Consider the following 20745-nt stretch of genomic DNA (forward strand, 5'->3'; position numbering starts at 1 on the left):
ATACAGTTGCAATGTCAGAATTTGAAAAAATATCTATATGACTTGGGTGCATTACCTTGAATCGAAACCGAAATAAAAACTTATGAAAAAAAATATATACATATATAATTTAGGTTCCCTCAGCCATAATCGAAACCGAAACCAAGACTTATCAAGAATTCTTGATCTAATTATTTATAAATAAAATAGATGACTTAAGTGTAATCAGCTATAATTTAAACCGAAACCAACACTTTTGAAGAATTCTTGGTAAAATTATTTATGACAAGAAATAGAAGTACATAACAATTAAACGACCCAGCTGTGACACAGAAAATAACACACACGCTATCGTATTTATATATAGATACTTTAATCTAATTTCAACGAAAAGACCTTTATTTAAACGCTATGATTGGTAATCTGGGGGTTTTATGCCATCTAACAGCCTAAAAGTTCTTAATGCTAAATTCGGTGCTATTTTTGGAGTCGTGGATGAAAATAAAATAAGAACCTGATTATAAAAGAAAAAGAACAACTTATAAATTTGCTTTAACGAAAAGATCATAATGTAAACGCCATAATTAGCGTTGTATATTTTTGGTCCTATTTTGAATCAAAACGATTCTTAATGTACAATTCTTTCCTCCGACAAACAAGGGTATGAATGAAATTCAAATAACCCTGAATCCATTTTGTCAATATTTAAATTATATTTTATTTAACAAGGCCATTAGTCGCGTGCTCTTGTGTAATGAATTAATGCGTGAATGTAGGATTGACATGAAATTCTTAAAGATAAACTAAAATGACCGACACATGGGCTGAAATGACTTAAATAAAAAGTAAATGACTTAGAATGACTTTAATGAACTCAAGGATGAATTGAATGACCTTAAGAATGACTTGAATGCTTAAAAAATAACTGGAATCCTTCAAAAACAACTTGAATGATCTGGAGAATGACTTGAATGATTTGAGACTGACTGGTTGTAAAGTGGGTGATTATTTTACATTAAATTAATACAGAAAAATGATCCCCCACTTTATATCACAATGAGTACAGCATGTAGTAAGAACAGATACTACACTTTGATCTTAGCCAAAAGGCCAAGAAAAAGGATATTTATTTGCTCCCCCACTGAGCAAATTAGGCACAAGGCCGATTTTTGGTGTGAGGAGTGAAGGAAAAATGGGGACCAACTCCCCGGGGAGTAGGGAGCTAGATAGTGACAATTGGTATGAAGGATCGACCCTACATTGACCAAGGTCTTATATGAGGGGTTTCCCCCACATATGGTCTTTGCTTGCACTATCTGCCGGAAAAGGTACAACACTTTGGTCTTGGCCAAAAGGCCAAGAAAAGGGTGTTTATTTGCTCTCCCACCGAGCAAATTAGGCACAAGGCCGATTTTTAATGTAAGAAGAGAAGGGGAAATAGGGACCAACTCCCTGGAGAGTAGGGGAGCTGGATAGTGACAATTGGTATGAAGGGTTTCCCCTACATTGACCAAGTTTGATTTATGAAGTTGGTATTTATTTGCTCCCCCCACCGAGCAAAGTAGGCACAAGGCTGATTTTTAATATTAGAGGTCAAGGGGAAATGGGAACCAACTCCCCGGGCAGTAGGGGAGCTAGATAATGACAATTGGGATGAAGGGTTTCCCCTACATTGACCAAGGTCTGATGTGTGGGGTTGGTATTTATTTGCTCCCCCACCGAGCAAATTAGGCACAAGGCCGATTCTTAATGTGAGAAGTGAAGGGGAAATGGGGACCAACTCCCCGGGGATTAGGGGAGCTGGATAGTGACAATTGGTATGAAGGGTTGCCTCTACATTGACCAAAGTCTTATATGTGGGGTTGCCCCCGCATATGGTCTTTGCTGCAGTATCTGCCGGAACAGATACTACACTGACCAAGGTCTTATATGTGGGGTTGGTATTTATTTGCTCCCCCACCGATCAAATTAGCCAACAGGCCAAGAAAAACTTGAAAATCTAAGAACAGCATCTATTAACAACAGGCCTTTGATCTTAACCAAAAAGCCCAAGCACAAAATGTTACAGACAGACCGACCGACCGACCGACCGACCGACCGACCGAGGTACGTATAGAGTCGCTTGAACGCGACTAAAAATATAATTCCTCTGTCGACAAAAGGAGGGTGGACCTGTAAATTCACCCTTGTCTGTTCGTCCGTTCGTCTGTCCATACTTTTCTCAACAACTACGTCTTGGTATTTTTTGAAATTTTGCACAAACATTAAATATGATATGAGTAAAAAATTAAAACTCCGCTTGCTCCCCTAGGTGTGTCTTTCGGGTTAAAATGGCTAAAATTGTCACTTTCGTGCAGATTAAAAAAAAACCCCAGATGCCTTGGATTTAAAAAAAAATTTCCGAAAAGATGTAACTGATTTCTATATAATTTTGTTTGCCTGTACTTCACGATAACTCTTGAGTGTGCCCGAGGGTGTCTATAGGGCTAACAAAAGCACTCCATTTTTGGGAATATTTTACCATATTTGTCGAAAATTTTCTTTGTATGTCTATTTAGCAGTTTTGCTTGGTGCTGAACTCAAATTTACGTTATGTTATGGCCTTGGAGACTTTTGGGGCTGAATGGAGTGGGAGGTAAATGATGGACTTAGTAATTGTTTTTTTTTTTTTTGCATGGTGCAGAACTACAAATTTACATATGTAAATGTCTAAAACTGAACCGTTTGTTCATTTTCACCAGGATTTGACGCCCACTGGGGACTTCTTGGGCTAAATGGGGGGGGGTGAAGTTAGTCATTTTTTTTATGCCTCGTTCACTGTGCACTCACGAGAGACCATGCATGCTTCACTTATTTTTGTATTATGTGTTCTAATATTACACATCATCTTTTCTGGCCTCTGTTAGTGATAGGGAAATCCTTCCTGACCGAGACAATTTAATTTTGGCTCCTAGCTAGAATTTGTCCTTTTGGGGAGTGGATTCTCACCACATAAAAATCAACCTTTTGTCTACCTCTGTCGTCGTAGGGAGATAATTAAATAGTAACAGTATAATTTTGTGAATTATAGAGCAGTTTATCATTATCTTTCATATGCGATCACTGAAGTAAAGCGGCGTTCACCATAGTATCGCATGAATCATAAAATTCTATTGTTGGCATTGGTTTCCTCGATATTTTTTTCTAGTCAGAAACCGCCGGAGGATGCCGACGCAACTTTGGGCCAGGTTCTTGATCAGTACCTAAATTTAAGTCTACGGATATTTTAAGAGGCTTTCGTTCAAAGTACGAGTTTCTCAGTGAACAAATCAAATGAGCGTGATAAGCTGACCACACTGGTGTTTCAAACTTAAGCATGGTAGGCTGATGAAAATAACAGCGGGCAGACCGCTTTAGGTACCTGCTTTCACACATCGAATTCATCAGCCTCATAGTGGACTTTTTCTACGGCATAATCACGTTAACACACTGGTACCCATTTGATCACCGAAGTTAAGCAACGTTGAACCTGGTCAGTTCTAAAATGAGTGACTATTAGGAATTTCAGTTGCTGTATGTAGCCTCTACTTATATCGGCACTGTTTCCAGTCATTGTGGACTTATCCTTGCTACAGTGCCGATTTCGGAGGGATATAGTTGAAGGTCGCGAAATCTTTGCCTCACAATTTCATGCACAGCTAGCCATACAGAGGTAGCCATTGTATTTTAAAACTGAAAGGGGGTATCGCATTGTGAGGTAGGACTTTGTGCAGTCCTAGAAGGTCTCCACTCACAGGCTTTTCCTTCTCTCTGAGAAGTGGCCAGTTTATCGCTAATCACTTGGGGCGCTCATACCGGGGAATACTTCGGTCGTAACGCATAATATTACTTAATTTTAAGATGACACATCTATATGTAACACGTCTATCTCTGTCCTTTCTCTAACGACCGAAATGTTGTGCGAATAACACGCAAGATAGGCACAGGAGTCCTAATGATGTGAATAATAAGCGCTAAAATTTTAATTCATGATTTGACCTCTTCGTTAGATTGTCTTTTTTAACCAGGTTTTATTGCAACGTTACATAAGTTCACACAGTGTTAATATGTAGACACCGTCGCAAAGAAACCAAAACAAAGGAATAACTTTACTCACTTTTTCCCGCCGAAACAACATACATCTATTTCCAGGTGCTTTCCTACATAATGCCGTATCTCGTGATTAAACCTGTCGCTCTCGGCTCATGTATGTAACACGTCTATCTCTGTCCTTTCTCTAATGTGATCCTCGGTCTAAGCACAAGCTCTTTTTTGTCATCTTTTTCCTTCTTCCTTGCCATGACGTCACCTCGCACGCAGCTCAGTTATTTGCATACAGCTAACATACGCACGTCCGCGCTCTGTTACATTATGTGCAACAATGGCCGTTTGCCTATTATATAAATTATGACAACCTTAAGATAATGGCGTTCTGGGCCTAGTTTGATTTACTACAGTGTCCGCCGTGGCTATATAATCCTATTGTAGATTAACTGCTTTGTTGGCAATTGCTGCATTAGTTATTTAACGCACAGTATACTGATCATCGGGTCACGGGTCGTATATTTTCTATTAATTATCTCCCCAGTTATGTTCTTTATTTCCGCTGGAGATTTTTGATTGCTTTCTGCGAATTCCTGACGAAAGCCATGTTAATAATTCTGTCCGACAAGTTCTTTCCTCCACATAAATTCCATCGATACATTTTTTTATTTTGTTGCTTCTATTTCTTTTCCACAAGCTTCGCGTCCATTTTCTTAAAAAAAAAGAAACTTTTATTCATTTTTCTTTTTGTCGTATTGAATTTATCGTCCAGTATTTTCCCCATCATTTTCGATCTTACAACTTTTCTTCAAGACTGAAGAGAAATAAAACGAAAACAGAAAAGGCTCATGAAAGCGAATAAATCCCACATAATTCCACACTGCGCAATCGCGTCCGCTCGGAGGAGCGTGAGAATTTGAATTTTACCGCTCGCATTATTGTAGCTCAGGCGAATGATTTGGAAAAAGAAACGGAAGCAAAAATAACAACAGTGTGAACATTTTTAAGAGTTATGATTGGATACTTTTTTTTGTACGGAAGCATGTAAGGGTCATATTAAATGACGCTTTGTTTCCAATTTGGTTTGCTTTTTTTAAAAACAAATTGTGACGTGAAATAAATAACACACACACACACGCGCGCGCATATCAGAACATGAAAAAAAAATAATGGAACTTGAGGAACATTGTCGGACATTTGATATGATTTTCGCATTGATCAGGGTTTCTATTATTACGCGGATTTGACAAAGACGTATTGTTTTTTTTTTTTTTAATTATAAACAATTCATAATCCTAAAAACATTTTTTTTGTTGAGGAAGAACAAAAATTAATTATTTAGGAAGTGTTCATTTTTGCAGCAAGCGTCTTATGTATAATCTGAATTATTCAGAGTACTGTTCTCATTATCTTTATTTTCACAACGTTTCAGTCGATGTAACATCCCATCTTTTTCAGTTTGTATCTTGTCGAATTTGGGAATCATGTCTATCCCATTCCTGAATCTGCACGGATTTTCGAACGGAACCGTTTATTTGATCTACACGGGTAACATGGTATCGTTCTCTCAGCCATGACTGGAACGGAGTCCTCAGTGATTCGCAATTTTATTTCGAGTGTCGCCCGCATAGAGAACTGACCATGCAACTTCCGGGAGGATGTAACTTACAATTAAAACTCATCACCTTTATCCTCTACGCTATGAGTTTTCCAGACAATTCTAGCATGAATTTTGGGAGCCTTAAACCTATTTTTGTGTTTAGATATATAATTTACTACCTATCACTATAGATTAGGGTTTATAGATAATTTAGGGATATAGATAATTTTTTCTATCTCTTTCCTCCCTCTCCATTTCTCCCTCTCTATATAAATCTCTCTCTCTCCTTTTTTTTTTTGACAGAAAAATAATTTTACGGAAAATCGAAAAATTAAAAAAAATAGAATCATAAAGCAAACGGTCCCGTCGGTGGGGCATTAGAATACACCGACTGTCCCCCTGCAGAGGGTAAAAGTCCTTCAATAGGGGTCCTGGATATGACCTTAAACTATATCCAATAGTAAGGCCCTAGCTTGTGGGCTTTAGGGAGTGTGAAGTTACCCTTTAATTGTCATTTCTTCCAGGTCCACTCTGACCCAGAGTGGTAGTACCTGTTAGGGTTCCAACTATGGGTTAAATAGAAACCGACTTGAAAACAACAAATATATTCTATTAAAAATTTTTTTCTTCAAAATCTTTGGATTCGGCATTAAATAACCCGAAAAGGGTTGATATGCCGTAAAACAAAAACAACCAACCAACCAACATAAAGCAAAGTGTCTCCGTTGCTTTTAATAATATTTGTAGACACAGGTTAACCCTCTCACACCGTTCAAACATCCCCTATAATAATTAATACATATAATCTGTATCAATAAATTACATAACACTCATTTCATTTCTTTTACAAACCTATATTTGAATTTTAACAGGTATATTCCTCTCCAGTAAGAATATTAACTGGGTTCATATCTGTTAAAATTACATTAACGACTATATGACGTCACTAAAATTTCCCTCTCTTTAACAACGCAAGCCCCCCCTCCTTTTTGAATTTCCAACGTCTCTTTTTCCGTTTTTCTGAAATAGAACAGCGTCACACTTTGCACGTGAAACATTTTCAAACATTTTGTACTGGTATTTTTTGTTTCTTAATCCCATTCATCTAAAGGAAGTCTCGAAATAAAGACGAAACGTTGATGAACACATAATACGGTTTGTTCCTTTTTATTTCGCTCTCTCTCTCTCTCTCTCTCTGTATATATATATATATATATATAAATATATATATATATAAAGAAATTTATATATATATATAAAATAAAACAATATATATATATATATATATATATATATATATATATATAAAATAAAAAATCAAAATTAAATTTACCAAAATGATCCAAGATGGTAAAACTAAAGTATATTATAAATATTAAAGAATTAATATTTATAAAGTAATCTCAACCAGATGTAAAAGCTCGATAAAACCAAGTAAAAGAAAAAGCTTATAATAAGAGCAAACAGTTAATAAAACATGTTAAAAACACTTTGGAAAAAAGTTAAAAACATATTTAATCTGAAAAGGAAACACTTGATAAGTGGATAGTCCTTAATCCGCGGAGTTTCGAAGAAATACTTTCCTTCTCATCAGAGGGTAGGAATTAGCAAAATGCGGGATCGGATTTTGCCTACAAAAAGTATTTGATGAAACTGCAAGTAAGTCAAATACCTTACTTGATAAGAAAAAGTGGAGCAGAGGGAATATGGCAAAGAAAAAGGTGATTTCGCGTGAATGCAAAATCACATCCCGCATTTTGCTAATTCCTACCCTCTGATGAGAAAGAAAGTATTTCTTCGAAACTCCGCTGATTAAGGACTATCCGCTTATTAAGTGTTTCCTTTCAGATTAAATGTGTTTTTAACTCTTTTCAAAGTGTTTTTAACATGTTTTATTAACCATTTACTCTTATATATATATATATATATATATATATATATATATATATATATATATATATATATATAATTTCTATTTGCTTGCTGTTTGGTTTTTTCTTGGCATCTACTTCGCTGATTTTGCTTGATTTCTTGTATAGTTGTTTGTGATAATCGCAACAAATTAAGTATTGTATTATTTGTTTGTTTCAAATAGTTAAAGATTAATGGACTTTAGTTAACAGAATACTACATTTATTCTAGAAAGTCGTCATTAAAGGTACATTCTTAGTCAACGCTTTAAAGTTTTGCCGTTTTAATGAGAAAAAATGTCGTGTGTATATATATATATATATATATATATATATATATATATATATAATTATAAAACTCAAATGATCTCGTAACGATGTATGTAACCCACTTTCCAGTTTACTACATCCGGTTGCGCATGTGCGCATGACCTGCGCACTGAAATATTAACGTTATTATTTCGAAATTATTATTTAACATGGAAAGAGTGGGGTTTAAAATAAATAAATTTTGTGCGATAATACTAGCTAAGTTATTGTTAGAATTAACTGCCATACATGTATTGCTTGCATTACCGCAATGTAAGTAAGGGAGTTAACTCTCTCAGTCAGTAGTTGACTGAATTATGATGAGAGTATTCATACGCTGGCATTATCACCAAAACAACAAGAAAACATGAATTGATATTTAAGCGATGAATAACCTGATAAATATTTCAGGAAAGGTTTTGAAACTAACTGGTAATACTAAAAAAAAATTGATGGTTGAGAAGACATTTCCGGATATTCCATAGCTACAAATCTTGCGTAATTTACATTTTTGTTGAACGCCATGAAGCACCTTCAATATTACGAAATGCAGCATCTGCAGAACAGATACTACACTTTGATCTTGACCAAAAGGCCAAGGAGAACAAATCATGTTTATTAGTTTTGCCTTAAAAGCGACACCAATTTTTTTATTCCAAAGTTTGTTTGGAATATTTTACTTTCCTTTTTTATGGATGCGCAGCATGATAACAGCCGAAGCGAATACGGATTATAATATATAGATTATTGCAGGACGAAAACCATATTGTTTGTCACTGAGTAGGTTATTTAAGCTATTAACATCTTGATTTATCACGAATTTAAGCGACTTACCCATGACGCAAAGGGAGCGAATTCTTTTGTATTGAAATGCAGAAAACCGATCTCAAGTATTGTAAATCAGCTGCTGGCGATGACAGCAGCCGAATAAAAATATACAAATGGCCAAGTCGGCTGCGCAAATAACGTGGCAGCAGAGACAAAAGAACAGCGGTGTTCGAGACACGTGGATGACGTAACAGCAGAGAAGAAAAGTCACACGCGACCAGAGAAAGAGAAATTAATTGTTTAAATATTTAGAAAAACTTCGTTATTGGGAATACCAGATATGAAGGTTTTTTAAAAATAAAAATAAAATGAGTCAAGTTTCTAACTGATTATATTCACTTTTTTTTTACACAGGAATCACCACTTATCAAGGCCCGGAGGTCACTTGAGGATAACGATGAATGGGTATACATTAGTCGATGTAATTATAGCGTAGTAAGCATAAGTAGTGGAAATTTTGTAAATTGGATTACTTAGGAGGACAGTTCATCAAGAACTTATTTACGTTGGACTTGAAGACAATTAGATTGTAGTCAATTGGAAAGCAGGAAGAAAGTTCCAAGGCGTGCAATTCTAAGAAAGAAGCTTTGTTCATTGAATCTACATTTAGGTTTAGGCACAGATAAAGAGTGTTGGAAATTGTTGATAGTGGTTTTGACTAGACGAGTGTTTTTCGTAAAAGTTCGACGAGTGGGGACCATAGATTGAAGCTCAGCTGAGCACTTGCTATGAAAATAACGATAAAGAAGGGATAGGCTCGAAACGTCTCATCTGTGGGAGAGAGGTTGCAGGGAAGAGAAAAGGGCATCTCCCACTAAGCTACGAAGTCTATTTTGAACTCTGTCAAGGCAGGATAAGCCGTTTCTAGCAGCTCCTGCCCAGATGTGCAACAGTACTCCATAGTTGGCTGTACCTTGCTTTTATATATATGGAGAGAATTGCATCAAGAGTGAGATATCTACTGGAGCGATAGAAGGATCCCACCATTTTCTCAGCGACCTTGGCAATGAATTTTATATACGTGTTCCATTTCAGATCGGGAGTAAAGGTCAAGCCCAGAAACGTGTCAAAACATGAAGCCTCCCCAAGACGAGAGCCATTCATTTTAATTGATGTCAGATGGGTATCAGAGTGTTGATGACGTAGAGATAGAAACTTGGTTTGAGATGCATTAAAAGTAACCAGGCACCTCTTTCCCCATTGTTTCACGTGCTCAAGATCAGAGGAGGGAGAATCAGAGAGAGCTTGGTCGCACAATATTAAAACATGCACGGGATTCAACAATGGGGCAAGCATTGGTTCTATAAGATTAGAGACTCTTATTTTGAACCCTGCCCGAGAGAGAAAGCGATTTGAATGCACTGATCAATATATGGTAACAATACTCCACGCATGGGTGAATGGTGGCTGCCTGAAGATACAGGATGCTGGCAGGTGTAAGTAGTTTTTTAGCATGGTAAAGAAATCCCATCTTCTTTGCAGCAGCCTTGGCAATTTTATCTATTTATTTGTTCTGATTCATGTAATATGTAAATGTTGGGTCGATAAGTTTGAATAATTAACTTTTGAGTAGAATGCTATTAGCCATAGCAATGTTTGACTTGAAAGGTTTTTTTTTTTTAATTGTTGCGGGAAAGGAAGTTCTATTAGTTTCTATGATTTTTAGATGAGGAATGGTAATTTGTATTATTTTAATTTCTGTTCTCATCTTGCGTGTTATATATATATATATATATATATATATATATATATATATATATATATATATATAGAAAGAGAGAGAGAGAGACAGAGAGAGAAGGGAAAGGAAACATGTGGTCTTTTCAGAAATGTCTCAACGTTTCGTCCTTATTTTCGGGGGACTTCCACAGGAGAATGATAAGGATCATTGAGAAATATAAAATATACCAAAGATGGGAGTATATTTTATTTCCCTCAATTATCCTTATTATTCTCTGAAAATGTGGACGAAACGTTGATGTTTTCTTTCCCTATCTTAAAGCAAAGTGTCTCCGTTGCATTTAATAATATTTGCTTGAATGAAAAAATGCTGCCTAAATTTACCAATATATCTTTATACATATATATATAATCTAAAATGCGATATTCAGGAATCTATACTCCCTCCTCGTTTTTAAACTATCAATTTGCTATCACGTCATATAGGAGGTCATCACATATTGCGTCATCGTATATGACCTCATAAGAGATAATCACAATCCCGGCCAACGTGTGTTCTGAGCTCTTATAATAAAGCCGTATGCCTGTTTGTTAGTTTTTTGCTTATTTATTTGTTTGTTCACATATCTTAGATATGACTCCATAGCAAACATGATAAATATAATGTACAGTATACATATATGATGATGTCATATACGAATACGTCATATGCTAGGGTCTTATAAATGTATGACGTCACATATATGGCGTCATAGCACGATGCAATTACGAGCAACGTTGGGCATTCATATCTCATCACAATATACATATGATGTAACACGCTATGACATCACCATATATAACGTCACAGCCCATATAGTCGTTTGTCGTTGGCAGAACTCCGATGCGAGTATACATTTTGCTAATTAGTATTAAGCTAGCCCCAGATACTAAGAAGTTTAGGTGATCCACGAGTCGCACCTTCGGTATGCATCCACATCAGATGTCGACATTCGCTGCGGCAAACATGTGCTTGAGATGCAAATTCAGGAAGGCATCTTGAAGCATGTTGCTGGTACACTATTACGTGGAGTACCGCGTTTTCACCTACCCGCCAGGCGAGTTTATTCAAGAGTCCATCACCCCCCCCCCAACGAATTTAACGCGTCCCCAGATATCAACCTTAAAATTTCAACGATTCGACGTAGTTCATACAGCACCTAACCTTTCCAAATGGTCATCCATCTGGTACTGGCCACACCCATCGTAACTTAACATCGATGATGTGTCAAGAAACTTTGTGGCAATATGATTGTGCCGTATATATAGCATATGCATTATACCTACATATATATATATTTATATATATATATATATATATACATATATATATATATACATATAAATATATATACATGTATATGCATATATATACACATATATAATTACATATACATATATATGCATACACACATATATACTTACACATATATATACATATGTATACATATATATACATACATATATATATTATTTTTAAAATATAATTATCCACTGACACGTGTTTTGTCGTCTATGACTCATCAGAGTGGCTGAATCTCTCTCTCTCTCTCTCTCTCTCTCTTTATATATATATACATATACATATATACACATATATGTATATATATATATATATATATATATATATAGAGAGAGAGAGAGAGAGAGAGAAAGACACACACACATACACACACACACACACAGAGGCTATAACGCCATTGTAAACAAACAGGCAGACAGGAATACGGATTTAATGTATAATATTGCTGTGTGTATATGTGTGAAGTAGCATAACATTGTCAAAGTTAATTCAAATTAGTTAATACTTAATTAATAAATAAACATATAAGAAAAATCCAGATTGTATTTTCTCGAATCTTTACGCGTATTTAACATACGCGTTTAGTGACAGTCCACATTTTTACTAGGTTTCTATATTTTAGGCAATCGCTCTATTTTTGATCTATTCCAAGTTTGTATCCCTACACGGAACTCATAAAGTGATTAAGTTAATTAACAATAGAAATATTTTCGTTTGACTCGTTCCTGTTGCCCTGCAAAATTCGGCTTTATATGAATGTTTTAGACTCTGTGTGGCATCAATATCAAGACTATTTTAGAGCTGATAATGCATTGTAACATTGTTCGGTAACAACACGTTTCTATACGCTACTAGGAATGCTTCACGCGAACTAGATGATCTTTGTAATATTTGTATTACATTCAATATTTATAAACGCTGGCTTATTGGTATTTAAATTTCAAATGATAAAGAGAGTGGTGGAGTTTCAAATGGAAAAAGTAATTCTGGAGAGGGCAATCAAGGCTTGCGAAGAATACGTCATTAGAAACCGGACCCAGGAATTCAGTAAGGGTAACGATTTTAGATCGAGGTGCGCCGACAATGACGCCAAGGCAGTTCAAAATAGGGGGCGCAGAATTCCCAGGGATTTGGTCTCAGCGGGATAGACCAACATTTTAGACAATAGCAAAAGAATTTTTTTAAAAAGACGTAGAGGAATGTTCTGACGTCATCCGTTCCAATAAAAAAGAAGCTACTACGGGAGGAAAGCGAACATATTATATCTTGCGCATTTTCTAAACACACCACAGCCAACTGGTGACTCCTCCTTGCTGTCAGTATTGTAACTGGAAAATAAACATTGTTTTTAATCATTTAACTTACTTGTTATTAAAAGTTAAATAGAGTTTTTTTTTGTTTACGACTAATTGTGGAGGCAAGCATACTTGTACTGCTTCAAACAACGCGATTCTGCTAGTCTTCCGGATTACCCTACAGAAATACACCATACTTTATTATATAATTTATTTGTATGTCTGTCTTTTTATGTCCAGCTAAAGCTGAAAAGTATGTAACAAACAGCTACAGATGTGGTAGTTTTAATCGACGTACACTCGAAATTTAATGTCTAAAAGTAAGAAACAAAAACGGTTCATTTTTTTTAGAGCCGAAAGAACATATGTATAATTAAAGGTTTCTTAGAACAAAACACGATATTAATATTACCATCTATTAAAATAAAGTCGCATTTTCGTCTGTCTGTCTGTCTGTCTGTCTGTTCACAATTTGATTAATATGTACAAAAGGTATATCGTATCACAAACACAGTTTTATACCAACAACAGACGTTCACACATTTGCATTCACTCATAATTTCTATAAATACAAATCAAATCTACATTCAACTATTAACTTCATTTGCGCATTACATTTAAGAACATCTATTTTAATAATTAGCTCTATGTTATTAAATTTTGCTTCAATAGAATCGTTTTCATTGTTCAATTTAGAAATATTTTTTAAAGTTAGTTTATTTCATTTACTTTTAATGAAATATACCTTAAATTATTATTAGCGAATACAAGTAAGAAACTGTAGTAAGTTTATTTATTTGTGTTGTGAGATTTAGTTCCCCTTTAAACTGTAAGTTATTTCCTGTCTAGGGTTCATAGACGGAAATGAATGTTTTATGCTTCAGTAAATTGCAATCAATATAATAACAAGAAATTGAAATGTAGCATCTGCAGAACAGGTACTACACTTTGAGGTATTTATTTGCTCCCCCACTGAGCAAATTAGGCACAAGGCCGATTTTTAATGTGAGGAGTGAAGGGGAAATGGGAATCAACTCCCCGGGGAGTAGGGGAGCTGGATAGTGACAATTGGTATGAAGGTTTCCCCTACATTGACCAAGGTCTTATATGTGGGGTTTCTCCCACATATGGTCTTTGCTTGCAGTATCTGCCGGAACAGATGGTATTTATTTGCTCCCCCACCTAGCAAATTAGGCACAAGGCCGATTTTTAATGTGAGGAGTAAAGGGAGGGGGAAGGGAAAAAGGGGACCAGCTCCCGAGAGGTGGGAAATGGGAGCTGGTTAAAGGTCAGGCATGTGGGGTTGCCCCCACATCTGGTCTTTGCTAGTCATAGCTAGGCATAGCTAGTCATAGCTTGCAGTATCTGCCGGAACAGATGGTATTTATTTGCTCCCCCACCGAGCAAATTAGGCACAAGGCCAATTTTTAATGTGAGGAGTGAAGGGAGGGGGAAGGGAAAAAGGGGACCAGCTCCCGAGAGGTGGGAAATGGGAGCTGATTAAAGGTCAGGCATGTGGGGTTGCCCCGACATCTGGTCTTTGCTTGTCATAGCTAGTCATAGCTAGTCATAGCTTGCAGTATCTGCCGGAACAGATGGTATTTATTTGCTCCCCCACTGACCAAATTAGGCACACGGCCGATTTTTAATGTGAGGAGTGAAGGGAGGGGGAAGGGAAAAAGGGGGACCAGCTCCCGAGAGGTGGGAAATGGGAGCTGATTAATGGTCAGGCATGCGGGGTTGCCCCCACATCTGGTCTTTGCTAGTCATAGCTAGTCATAGCTAGTCATAGCTTGCAGTATCTGCCGGAACAGATGGTATTTATTTGCTCCCCCACTGAGCAAATTAGGCACAAGGCCGTTTTTAATGTGAGGTAAAAACCAGCTCCCCTAAAAGTAGGCAAAAAGGGGGCACTCTGGTTACCAAAAATAATAATTGTCTCAGTATAGAGGGTTTCCCCTCCATTGACTGGTACAAATTATCTTAAGTGCAGCATCTGCCGGAACAGATGGTATTTATTTGCTACCCCACCGAGCAAATTAGGCACAAGGCCGATTTTTAATGTGAGGAGTGAAGGGAGGGGGAAGGGGAAAAGGGGACCAGCTCCCGAGAGGTGGGAAATGGGAGCTGGTTAAAGGTCAGGCATGTGGGGTTGCCCCCACATCTGGTCTTTGCTAGTCATAGCTAGTCATAGCTTGCAGTATCTGCCGGAACAGATGGTATTTATTTGCTCCCCCACTGAGCAAATTAGGCACAAGGCCGTTTTTAATGTGAGGTAAAAACCAGCTCCCCTAAAAGGGGTCACTCTGGTTACCAAAAATAATAATTGTCCCAGTATAGAGGGTTTCCCCTCCATTGACTGGTACAAATTATCTTAAGTGCAGCATCTGCCGGAACAGATGGTATTTATTTGCTCCCCCACCGAGCAAATTAGGCACAAGGCCGATTTTTAATGTGAGGAGTGAAGGGAGGGGGAAGGAAAAAAGGGGACCAGCTCCCGAGAGGTGGGAAATGGGAGCTGGTTAATGGTCAGGCATGTGGGGTTGCCCCCACATCTGGTCTTTGCTAGTCATAGCTAGTCATAGCTTGCAGCATCTGCCGGAACAGATACTACACTATGATCTAAGCCAAAAAGCCAAGGAGAACAAATCATTTTTATTAGTTTTGCCTTAAAAGCGACACCAATACATTTATTTTTAGTGTGTGGTCGACTTTCTGGAAAATTGTAAGAAGTTAAAGTATTCAATATATCCTACATAGTATGTGACTAAATCGTGGGCCTGCCAATAAGTTTCAACCTCATCACGCTGGATAAATACAACTAGTGTATTAATACAATCCCGGAATTGCAAATTGAAAACATTAACTTCGGATTTAATTTTTCGTTTCTTAAGTATTATTTGCCACAAAGAAAACGGGTCGAAGAAACGTTGTTTTAATAGTGCTGTTCAGGCATCTTTAATTTTATTCGGCGTTTTCAGTGTCGCTCTGGAGGCTTCCTAAGTTTTATTTTTTCATTAAGAGCCTAGAATAAACATACATTCTCATATCTCAAACGACGACCAAGATTCCTGGAATAAATCCAACTATTTTCTGAAGATTCAGCAAATCGTTGCCTTGCAGCAGATAGAGTATGCGGAAGCCATATGCGCCATCTGCCGTTTGCAAGCTTATCGGAAAGGAATTCGCTTATCTCCATCCATTTTTCTTCTTCTCAAAAAAAAAAAAAAAAAATAGACCTTCGCTTTGATTGAACACACGCAATGACCTTTGCAGTGCAAACACAAGACAACAACGAAAAAAAAAAGAATCAAGATAAACCATTGAAATTCCCACCTGTCTGACATGCCCTAATCTGCTGCGAATAAAGAACTTCGCCATTATACTGCGAAAGATATTGAAAGGTGAAACAATTGAACCTATTTCGGACTATGCCAGTCAGCGTTTCTTTTTATTCGGTCATTTTCATTTTTTCTCCTAGTTTATATATATATATATATATATATATATATATATATATATATATATATATATATATATATATATATATATATATATATATAACGCTGAACGTCTGTGTGTGTGTGTCTGGTCACCAATAGGCTCCTATATGGTTGACTATTATAGAAAACTGATCACATAAAATGATAGAAGATGTATCGAGACATAGGTATGGGTATGTTTGATCTGGCATAATGAGGATTCATTAAAATTGTGGGGTCTACGTACGCGCCTGGTGCAAAAAGTATGGAAATAAAAAAATTAAAATAAAAAAAACGTTTACAAGTGTTCTTGATATAGAAGTACATAATAATACTTCGATAAGTATGTTTTAACTTAAATAGGGATGGTATAATAAAATTGTAGTGTCTGCGTTCGCGCCTGGCCCCCATAGAATGGAAATGGGCACACACTTTAATAAAGATTTTTCATATCTATCTGCATAAGTATACTTTGATAATTATGTTTCAGTTTGAAGAAAAATGGTATAATAAAATTATAGGGTGTTTGTTCGCACCTGACCTCCATAGAATGGAAATGTGTCACAAAGTTTAATAAGGTTTTTTAATATTGATACTAATATTGTGATAAGTGTTTCAATGTGAACAGGTATGGTATAATAAATTATGGGGTTTATCTATTTTGCTTTGGTTTTGATACCCCCCCCCGAATTCGAAGCTATCTCTTTACAACCCTCCCTTTTCATAACCTATCATACTTTCATAAATCAGAGGCCATTTTCTGTAGGCTGTTTTTGAACCCAATCAACGACGAGTACTTTTGCTAGTTTATATATATATATATTTATATATGTATACATATATATATATATTTGCATATGTATATAAATAGGTATATATATACGTGAATATATATGTACATATATATATGTATGTGTGTGTGTGTGTGTGTGTCAAGGGTGAGAGTTCCATTATAGAAGCACTGATTTAATTTGAATACAATAAAATGCTCATCAAGTGCGCTTGAAAGCCAAATCACAATGCAATATTAAGAAAATAAACAAATACTTTACTTTCTTGAAATTTATAATTTAAATATCTCTCGGAGTCAAACTCTATCCTCAGCATGTTCTTGTTTTTTTTTCTTTTTAAACGTTCCAACATTTCAAAATATGATCGCCAAGAGACAGCGCGATCTTTACAAACAGTCTTTTTTGTTCTCCAACTTTACAACATGGCAAGAAAGAAGAAGAAAATAAAAAAATATAGAAAACAAAATACTGAGGGATGAGCTTGACTTCGAAATATATTCAAATTATTAATTTCAAGCAAGTAAAATATTTGTTAATTTCTTAATATTGCGTTGTGATTTTGCTTTCAATGCATATTTTATATATATATATATACATATTGGGAGATATAACATTATTAAGTTCATAGTTATAGATAAAAAAATTACAATCAAATATTTCCGTTACACCGGCCAAGAAAAATTCAATAATAGCAAATCATTTTTTCTTGAAAAAAACAAAACAAAACAAGATTTATTGTCATCTGGATATATATATATATATATATATATATATATATATATATATATATATATATATATATTTATATATCCAGATATTGTCATCTGGATATATATATATGTATATATATATATATATATATATATATATATATATATATATATATATATCCAGATTACGATGGTCTGGAGTTCGAATTCTAGAAACAGTTAAGCTACGCTGATGAGAGGTTGTTATCTTGAAAAACTTTTTTTTTTTAAATCAAAAGCGATCAAAATAAACAGTAATAGTCATCTAGAAGTTCGTAGCGGAACGGTTAACGCGCCAGACTGTCATACACATGGTCTGGAGTTCGATTACTAGAAACAGTCAAGCTACGATGATGAGAGGTAGTTACCTTGAAACACGCGTGTACGCAGATTACTGTTTAAAAAATAATAAAAATAATAAAAATATAATATACGCCCAAACAAATGATGTGCAACTTTCTAAGTAAATTAAAAAAAAAATGAGCTGCGATGCGAAACCACTATTTAACCGTATTTATCGTAAAAAATACAACAATAAATCTCTCTCTCTCTCTCTCTCTCTCTCTCTCTATATATATATATATATATATATATATATATATATATATATATGTGTGTGTGTGTGTGTGTGTGTGTGTGCTATATATGGCATATTTTACAGTTATAGTCACATAATATTTAGAGTAGCCACTTGATAAATTCTTTCGCTCACACCAGATTAACTGTTCGTGTGGTCAACTTGCAAATGGTTGTCAGAAAAGTAATTGTTTGCCACTTGCTTTATTTGGCTTTCATAAGTCGTGTCTATTCCCATATTAGGCAGCATAATGGAAAATGATTCTTGAAAACCTTTTTTTATCCACAGCGGCCAACAAGTGGCTAAATATAGCACACCGAGCGGCAAGCTTGCATAATCGTCGAATTCACAGGTTTAAGTCTAATGGCTGACATTACATTTCTAAATGCCGACATAAATGCTGGCAAACATATTAAAATCTTAATCTACAGATATTTCTCATTTCACAATCGTTGCTATTTTCAGTGTCCTGTTGGAGACAAATAATAACAATCATCTATGTTCTTGTTAGAAAATAATGTCAAATGTATGTATTTGACATTATAGAAAATAATTTAAAATGTATGTATTTGATATTATAGAAAATAATTTCAAATGTATGTATTTGATATTATAGAAAATAATTTCAAATGTATGTATTTGATATTATAGAAAATAATTTCAAATGTATGTATTTGACATTATAGAAAATAATTTCAAATGTATGTATTTGACATTATAGAAAATAATTTCAAATGTGTGTATTTGACATTATAGAAAATAATTTCAAATGTATGTATTTGACATTATAGAAAATAATTTCAAATGTGTGGATTTGACATTATAGAAAAGAATTTCAAATGTATGTATTTGACATTATAGAAAATAATTTCAAATGTATGTATTTTACATTATAGAAAATAATTTCAAATATATGTATTTGACATTATAGAAAATAATGTCAGATGTATGTATTTGACATTATAGAAAATAACTTCAAAACTTTCGGATTCTCATCATGTCGTATCACATTTTAATTCCTTTTGGTGTATTGATTGTTGCTATTTCTTCTGATGAGTTATGAGTATAATAGATTCACTAATGGATATAATTATTAAGTGATTGATTTTCGCTACGAAACAGATACTGTCAAGAACTGTAAGGATCAATTGATGTAAAGGAATTAAATATAAAATTGTGAACATCATGTATTTTGGAATAAATTTTTTGTCATTTATTCTATATATTGCTCTGTATTCACATTGAGCTTCGTATATAAGGATTGATATATAATAAGAAAAATATATTTCTTCAGATATATATATATATATATATATATATATATATATATATATATATATATATATAGTTATTCCTTTTTCCGATCTTGTTGGATATATTTTCTATTTGCCGAGCAGTCTTTTTAATTTCGGCAGGCGTCTAATACAGAATGGCGCCCAGAAGTTGTTGGTCGGCCATATTTTTCTGAAGCGCTTTCTATCAGGCATCCGATTGTTGTCAGGAGCGATTGTTGTTTTTTTTTCTTTTCCTTTGAGGCTTGGTCTATTTATAATACAATTAAATTAAAAAAACATTCTTAATGCTGGAATATTTAAAGTTATACATGTATTATATTTTTACTAGAATATCTTGTTCTTTTCTTCTCCATGTTTAAGCTTAACCATATTAGTTTTCATGCCCGCAGTTTTCTATTGTAATCGATTGTTTTCCTAAGCTTCCAGTAAATTCACGTGTTCTTCAGTCTTATTTATTTGTCGCCATAAACATAACATACACATATGTACTCATATGCACGTGACTGCTTTCAATACACCCCCAATTATCTCCCCTTCATTCTTTCATTCTCTCTGTTTCACTTGTGATTTGTTTTTACGCAAGAGTTTGAATTGGTAGCAACAGTAATCGCTGAAGCAACGTGGTTGCTATGAAAACCAGCCATAAAAAAGTGCCTCACCTCCTTACGTCTTTTTTACGATTTTGAACAGTAGTAAATTCATCATAACTATTGTTTTACTGAGCAAATATTGAATACTTTTTATTACAATTTAACTGAGAAGGGGAACTATAAACTGTAATACTTTTTTCAAATATTCATATCTATTTTTCTCGTTATGTACTGAATATGTGTTAATGAAACCTAT

General features: G+C 34.9%; 1 protein-coding gene and 1 pseudogene across 9 annotated transcripts in view; both read right to left on the reverse strand.

The window, feature by feature from the left end:
* Nucleotides 1–20745, reverse strand: part of LOC145261213 (voltage-gated inwardly rectifying potassium channel KCNH7-like) — a 1042998-nt gene that overhangs the window by 498008 nt on the left and 524245 nt on the right. The window lies entirely within an intron of this gene.
* On the reverse strand, nt 976–1101 carry LOC145261336 (U2 spliceosomal RNA; annotated as a pseudogene).

Source organism: Euprymna scolopes, chromosome 37 (genome assembly GCF_053919585.1).
Source record: "Euprymna scolopes isolate OS-2025 chromosome 37, ASM5391958v1, whole genome shotgun sequence".
Lineage (NCBI taxonomy): Eukaryota > Metazoa > Mollusca > Cephalopoda > Sepiida > Sepiolidae > Euprymna > Euprymna scolopes.